This window comes from Bos mutus, chromosome 19, assembly GCF_027580195.1.
Source record: "Bos mutus isolate GX-2022 chromosome 19, NWIPB_WYAK_1.1, whole genome shotgun sequence".
In the NCBI taxonomy this organism is placed as follows: Eukaryota; Metazoa; Chordata; class Mammalia; order Artiodactyla; family Bovidae; genus Bos; species Bos mutus.
Window position 1 is genome coordinate 62,027,024 of NC_091635.1, and position 7,012 is coordinate 62,034,035.

The 7,012-nt window shown below is 38.1% G+C and overlaps 1 pseudogene; it reads left to right on the plus strand.

Annotated features, from left to right (window-relative positions):
* The first annotated feature begins 4,729 nt into the window (after window positions 1-4,729).
* LOC102287470 (olfactory receptor 4C15-like) lies at window positions 4,730-6,714 on the plus strand (annotated as a pseudogene).
* Window positions 6,715-7,012: the final 298 nt, after the last annotated feature.

Genomic DNA, 7,012 nt, shown 5'->3' on the forward strand with positions numbered 1-7,012 from the left:
GAAGCTCTATACATTCATCAAAAACAAGACCAGGAGCTGACTGTGGCTCAGACCATGAACTCCTTATTGCTAAATTCAGACTGAAATTGAATAAAGCAGGGAAAACCACTAGACCATTCAGGTATGACCTAAATCAAATCCCTTATGATTATACAGTGGAAATGAGAAATAGATTTAAGGGCCTAGATCTGATAGATAGAGTGCCTGATGAACTATGGAATGAGGTTTGTAACATTGTACAGGAAACAGGGATCAAGACCATCCCCATGGAAAAGAAATGCAAAAAAGCAAAATGGCTGTCTGGGGAGGCCTTACAAATAGCTGTGAAAAGAAGAGAAGTGAAAAAACAAAGGAGAAAAGGAAAGATATAAACATCTGAATGAAGAGTTCCAAAGAATAGCAAGAAGAGATAAGAAAGCCTTCTTCAGCAATCAGTGCAAAGAAATAGAGGAAAACAACAGAATGGGAAAGACTAGGGATCTCTTCAAGAAAATCAGAGATACCAAGGGAACATTTCATGCAAAGATGGGCTCAATAAAGGACAGAAATGGTATGGACCTAACAGAAGCAGAAGATATTAAGAAGAGATGGCAAGAATACACAGAAGATCTATACAAAAAAGATCTTCACGACCAGATAATCATGATGGTGTGGTCACTGACCTAGAGACACCCTGGAATGTGAAGTCAAGTGGGCCTTAGAAAGCATCACTACGAACAAAGCTAGTGGAGGTGATGGAATTCCTGTGGAGCTATTCCAAATCCTGAAAGGTCATGCTGTGAAAATGCTGCACTCAATATGCCAGCAAATTTGGAAAACTCAGCAGTGGCCACAGGACTGGAAAAGATCAGTTTTCATTCCAATCCCAAGGAAAGGCAATGCCAAATAATGCTCAAACTACTGCACAATTGGACTCATCTCACACGCTAATAAAATAATGCTCAAAATTCTCCAAGCCAGGCTTCAGCAATATGTAAACCGTGAACTTCCTGATGTTCAAGCTGGCTTTAGAAAAGGCAAAGGAACCAGAGATCAAATTGCCAACATCTGCTGGATCATGGAAAAAGCAAGAGAGTTCCAGAAAAGCATCTATTTCTGCTTTATTGACTATGCCAAAGCCTTTGACTGTGTGGATCACAATAAACTGTGGAAAATTCTTCAAGAGATGGGAATAACAGACCACCTGATCTGCCTCTTGAGAAATTTGTATGCAGGTCAGGAAGCAACAGTTAGAACTGGACATGGAACAACAGACTGGTTCCAAATAGGAAAAGGAGTTCGTCAAGGCTGTATATTGTCACCCTGTGTATTTAACTTATATGCAGAGTACATCATGAGAAATGCTGGACTGGAAGAAACACAAGCTGCAATCAAGATTGCCAGGAGAAATATCAATAAACTCAGATATGCAGATGACACCACCCTTATGGCAGAAAGTGAAGAGGAACTCAAAAGCCTCTTGATGAAAGTGAAAGTGGAGAGTGAAAAAGTTGGCTTAAAACTCAACATTCAGAAAATGAAGATCATGGCATCTGGTCCCACCACTTCATGGGAAACAGATGGGGAAACAGTGGAAACAGTGTCAGACTTTATTTTTCTGGGCTCCAAAATCACTGCAGATGGTGACTGCAGCCATGAAATTAAAAGATGCTTACTCTTTGGAAGGAAAGTTATGACCAACCTAGATAGCATATTGAAAAGCAGAGACATTACTTTGCCCACAAAGTTTCATCTAGTCAAGGCTATGGTTTTTCCTGTGATCGTGTATGGATGTGAGAGTTGGATTGTGAAGAAGGCTGAGTGCCGAAGAATTGATGCTTTTGAACTGTGGTGTTGGAGAAGACTCTTGAGAGTCCCTTGGACTGCCAAAAGATCCAACCAGTCCATTCTGAAGGAGATTAGCCCTGGGATTTCTTTTGACGGAATGATGCTAAAGCTGAAACTCCAGTACTTTGGCCACCTCATGCGTAGAGTTGACTCATTGGAAAAGACGCTGATGCTGGGAGGGATTGGGGGACGGAGGAGAAGGGGCCGACAGAGGATGAGATGGCTGGAGGGCATCACTGACTCGATGGACGTGAGTCTGAGTGAACTTTGGGAGTCAGTGATGGACAGGGATGCCTGGCGTGCTGCGATTGATGGGGTCACAAAGAGTCGGACACGACTGAGTGACTGATCTTATCTGATCTGGACTCCACCAGGCTCCTCTGTCCATAGTATTCTCCAGGCAAGAAAACTGGAATATGTTGCCATTCCTTCCTCCAGGGTATCTTCCCAACCCAGATATCAGATCCAGGTTTTCTTCATTGCAGACAGATTCTGTACCTGCTGAGTCACCAGGGGAGCCCAAAATTAACACAATGTCTTAAAATATAAATTCTACCATTTATTTTTTTTCAAAATTTTCATCTTAATTAAAATATTTTTAATAAATTTTTCTCATATAGCTTGTGCTTATTTTTATAGTTTAATCAAATATATGCCCAGGGGATTGCTAATATAAATATCACTATTTTAAGTCACAGGAACTGTAGCCCACCAGGAACCTCTGTCTGTGGGATTTTCCAGGCAAGAATACTGGTATGGGCGCCCATTTCTTTCTCCGGGTGATCTTTCTGACCCAGGAATCGAGCCCAGATCTCCTGAATTGTAAGCATATTCTACCACTGAGCCACCTAGGAAGCCCATAATTATTGATACTATTCTCAACTAATCTTTCAATTTGGGTGCTTCAATATTTATTTAAAAATTAATTATTGTATGGGTATATCTGCATAATAAAATTTCCAAAGCTTGCAATATATTACAGGGTGAAAAACGTGCCCTTCAAAAATTCATACTTGACAAACCCTACAGTGGTTAGTCACTCAGTCCTGCCAGACTCTTTGTGACCCCATGAACCAAATAAGATTCCTCTGTCCATGGGATTCTGTAAGCAAGTGGGCTGCCATTCCCTTCTCCAGGGTATCTTTCCAATCCAGGGATCAAACCCAGGTCTCCTGCATTGCAGGCAGATTTTTTATCACCTGAGACACCAGGGAGCCCATAAACCAGAAGTAAAAGTTAGTTCCTTATGCATTCTGCTGGGTTTTCAGACATATATCTCTATATACGTATATACCTATGTAGATATATATGTATGTATATACACAAACACATATATGTGAAATATTTTATGTACAAATTAGGTCATTTTCCATTGTTTCTAAAACTATAACAATATGGCACAAATTATAAATAAAGATTAAATTGAGGCTTTATTATATTTACTAAGTTAATTGAAGTAAAATTATGAAATATATATTTTGATTAGCAAGAGTATTACATTTTTGTTGATTTTAATTTCTTATATTTCATTTGTTTTGAACTTTTTATTTTATATCTATTTAATTTTTGATATCTTTGTTTTGAGCTCTTTTTTTTTCAACATTATGCAATAAACTCTACCAATTTTACACTCCTGTTTCCGTTTTAGTCCATAATGCCTTTAAAATTTAATGTCAATTGGGATACATTTTAAAATAAAATTTGACATACACTTCCTCTTTCTGATTAACCATCAATTCTTTAGTGATTTAATAACACCATCAACTTAGTCATCAAATGTGTACTGAGAACTGCTCACATCTGGAGTCAACTTACAGAGCATGAAAAGATGTCCTCAACATCCTCACAATGACGTTGGAGGGATACCATTTCTCTATGTAAGATTCTTAATCTTTGAAAAACTACACACAACTCTGCAATAATACCAAGTTAATTTTAACTCAATATCAGAAAGATCCTAGAAAATAAGGTGATTGGCCATTAAAGGTTTAAACATGGGAAATAAGTGAAATTATGGCTTTGAGTTAAAGTGCAATTTCCAACAAGTTCTCTGATAATTAAATATTCAAAAAGTGTATAAAGGGTTTCTCTAAGTAAGATGAATATATCAATATCAGTAAATCAAACTAATTCAACTCTAGTAAAGTTACACATCTAAATATAATTAGGTTTTCCTTGCAGTTGAGCTAAAATAATATTAGTTCACTATGAGAAATTACAAATTACAACTACAAATTAAAAATTACACTATGAGACATTACAATAATTACAAACTCTGATTGGAAGTTGCAACTTTCTGTGCTGATTATTAAAAAAAGAAAATAAATCAATGATTATTTAACTTTAATACATTAGGTTTCCAGTAGGGGATAAAAACAAAAGAGAGGCAGCCCTTAGTTGTGAGAAGAGGAGGAGTTAGGACATAATTAGAATAAAGATTAAATATTTTTAGAAAGGGAACATGAATTGCTTCAGGAAAAACCGATGCTCCCATCATTAAAAACCGCACTCTCATTAAATCCAAATGTTTTAAGAGACAAATTTTGGGTATATGCAGGTTAGGAAACAACAGTTAGAACTGGACATGGAACAACAGACTGGTTCCAAATAGGAAAAGGAGTACGTCAAGGCTGTATATTGTCACCCTGCTTATTTAACTTATATGCAGAGTACATCATGAGAAATGCTGGACTGGAAGAAGCACAAGCTGGAATCAACATTGCTGGGAGAAATATCAATAACCTCAGATATGCAGATGACACCACCCTTATGGCAGAGGGTGAAGAGGAACTAAAAAGCCTCTTGATGAAGGTGAAAGTGGAGAGTGAAAAAGTTGGCTTAAAGCTCAACATTCAGAAAACGAAGATCATGGCATTCGGTCCCATCACTTCATGGGAAATAGATGGAGAAACAGTGGAAACAGTGTCAGACTTTATTTTTGGGGACCCTAAAATCACTGCAGATGGTGACTGTAGCCATGAAATTAAAAGACGCTTACTCCTTATAAGGAAAGTTATGACCAACCTAGATAGAATATTGAAAAGCAGAGACATTACTTTGCCAAAAAAGGTCCGTCTAGTCAAGGCTATGGTTTTGCAATCTAATGTGGACTGTTTCCTAGCCACTTAACACTGAACAACTGCTTCCTTGCATTATTTAACTTAGTCATCATAACAGTACATATTAGAAGGTATTACTTATTTTTGTCGGTTTCTATTCTTGTTTTTAAATAATGAGTGAAAAGAAAGGCAATTTAACACATGGATATTTATTATGTATTAGTCTACAGCAAGGTGTGTTCCCAATGATTTTTTTTTTTTTTTGAAGAATGAGTTAGTTGATTTTAAAGTCTCAGTTTTTATTAGATTTTAAAGGAATAACTAGGAGTATAACCATGATCCAAGCACTTCTTTAGTTTTATCTTATTTCTACTTCTATCTGTAGATAAGGAAGTCACCTGATCACAAATGGCATGCAATCCGCCCCCCCCACTTCTCCCACCCATGCACATGGCAGACATGACCAATAAACTGTTCTTTTCCTTTCCTCAGAACATGGATGTGGCTTCAGAATTCTTCTCACAATTCACTCCAGGAAACCACTACTATTAACATATGACCAGAGTTGGCAGTTGAGATAACAACTATTTATTATCCCCACCGCAGGTAGATCCCTACCATTCTCCTACATTGAAGCTTTATCTTAAAACATGTAACAATTTATTTATACTTCAAATCTTCTGGTATCCCCCTACCACCTTCAACACATTTCTAGCTTTGTGTTCTCAATGAAAAAGCAAGCACAAGAACATAAGTTAATTTTTCACATGGATGCTCCAATTTGTTGATGACTATGATGACTCCCAAAACTGGTCTGAGACACATTTGTCTTTCTTCTAACTATAGATTCTGCATGCTCACTGAGGTACCTTTCACCTTTTCCTTGGAAATTATACAAAACCTAAGCTTTGTAACTGAGTTTGTCCTCCTGAGGCTTAGACAGAATCCAACCATGCAGAAAATAATATTTGTTGTATTTTTGTTCATTTACATTGCAACTGTCAGGGGCCACTTACTAATTGTGGTGACCATCAGTAGCAGCCCAGCACTCCGGGGCTCCCCCATGTACTTCTTCCTGGCTTTTCTGTCTTTTCTGGATGCATGCTTCTCCTCTGTCATTGTTCCAAAGATGATTGTGGACTCTCTCCTTTGGAGAAAAACCATTTCCTTCAAAGGCTGCATGACCCAGCTCTTTGTTGAACACTTCTTTGCTGGGATGGAGGTGATTGTCCTCAGTGCCATGGCCTATGACTGCTATGTGGTCATCTACAAGCCCTTGCACTATTCTTCTATCATGAACCACAGACTCTGTGCCCTTCTGATGGTGGTAGCCTGGACCGGGGGCTTCGTTCATTCCATGATACAGATTCTCTTCATTTTCCAGCTGCCTTTCTGTGGCCCCAACATCATCGAGCATTTCAAGTGTGACTTGTACCCACTGCTGGAGCTTGCCTGCACTGATTCTCACATTTTTGGGCTTTTGGTAGTCACCAACAGTGGGTTTTTTGGCATCTTGATCTTTTCCTTGTTGCTTGTCTCCTATGGGGTCATCCTACTGTCTCTGAGAACCCATAGCTCTGAGGGGCAGCAGAAAACCCTCTCCAATTGCAGATCTCACATTACCTTTGTGGTTTTGTTCTTTATCCCATGCGTATTTATGTATGTATGACCTCCATATTCTTTCTCCTTTGACAAAATTGTAGCCATATTTTACACCATCCTAACTCCCTTTTTCAATCCTTTGATTTATACATTCAGAAATAAGGAAGTGAAAAGTGCCATGAGGAAAGTGTGGAATAGGATAGTGGTGGTTTCTAATGAAAAATAAAACATTCAAAGTTGAATAAAAAATTCAAATTTTTTAATCAGACAAAATTATATGGATTAGCATTATTTGACAGGGGTTGACTGTGTGGATCACAATAAACTGTGGAAAATTCTGAAAGAGATGGGAATACCAGACCACCTGACATGTCTCTTGAGAAACCTGTATGCAGGTCAGGAAGCAACAGTTAGAACTAGACATGGAACAACAGACTGGTTCCAAATAGGAAAAGGAGTACATCAAGGCTGTATATTGTCACCCTATTTATTTAACTTATATGAAGACAACATCATGAGAAACG